General features: G+C 63.1%; 1 non-coding gene across 1 annotated transcript; it reads right to left on the reverse strand.

Annotated features, from left to right (window-relative positions):
• Positions 1-321: 321 nt before the first annotated feature.
• TRNAE-UUC (transfer RNA glutamic acid (anticodon UUC)) lies at positions 322-393 on the reverse strand. Its single transcript has one exon. It is a non-coding gene; the product is annotated as a tRNA-Glu (tRNA).
• Between the last annotated feature and the right edge of the window lie 708 nt (positions 394-1,101).

Genomic DNA, 1,101 nt, shown 5'->3' on the forward strand with positions numbered 1-1,101 from the left:
GATGGAAATATTTTGCCATCGGGTTGTGTGTTTACAGCAAAATTGACAATTACCAACAAATACGTCGTTCTTCCGAGCCTGCCTAGTCTGCAGTTGGGGGGTTTCAAGGGACACAGTCACTCTCCCCAGACCCCAGGCCAGGCCTGTGCTCTCCATGCTGCCCCCTTCCCACCCTGCTGGGATCCTTCCCTCATTTCCCCCCCCCCCCGAGAACTCTGCCCCCCAGCCCCGATTTTGGGATCCTCTCCCCTCCCCTGCTGGCAGGCTCCTGCCCCGTTCCTTTCTTTTCAGGCCTCCCCTCTGAGCAAAAGCTCTGCCCTCTTCCCACACCGGGAATTGAACCCGGGCCGCCTGGGTGAAAACCAGGAATCCTGACCACTAGACCACATGGGACTGGTGCTGCTGGGCTTCTCTAAGCCAACCCCTCGTGAGAGCAGCGACGCCGCCAAGCAGGGCCTGTGCCCAGGGCTGCATGAACCCTCTGGGTGCTGAGGTCTCCCCTCTATCCATTCCCGGTGCCTGTGATCAGGAACCACAGATCGGGGCTCTCAGGTGCTGCACAGACCGGGACTGAGATTAGGACCCCCTCTTGTGCAAGGTGCTGTACAAACCCAGGCCAACACTGGGACACCCGTGGGGTTCCCCTCAATTTCCCTCAGACTCTGCTGCCCAACTTCTTCTGACCCCCCGCAATAAACCCACCTTTCCAAACATTCCTTCTTCCCCTGCCCCCTCTCTTGGCTTGCACACCCCGGGCCCACCTGCTCCCGCCCCCCAGGTGAAGAAGCCATGGAGACAACTTCAGCCACTGGAGACAGCCCCAGCCAGCGCTGCAGCCCGCCCCGGGGTGCTCTTTGCAAGACGCAGGAAGGGGGAGTGGTGGGTGCTGGGCAGAAGGAGGCAGGAGCCGGGAGAACAAAGCCCAGAGCTGGGCAGCTCCTGGGGGCAGGGCTCGGGCACAGCCTGGGGGCGTGGCAGCTCCTGGGGGCGGGGCTCATGCACAGCCCGGGGGCGGGGCAGCTCCTAAGGGCGGAGCTCGGGCCCAGACGGGATTCTGCTGCTGCCCCCGTGGGACCCAAGAGCCCGGGCTGGGCATCTGCG

Source organism: Caretta caretta, chromosome 28 (assembly GCF_965140235.1).
Source record: "Caretta caretta isolate rCarCar2 chromosome 28, rCarCar1.hap1, whole genome shotgun sequence".
Lineage (NCBI taxonomy): Eukaryota > Metazoa > Chordata > Testudines > Cheloniidae > Caretta > Caretta caretta.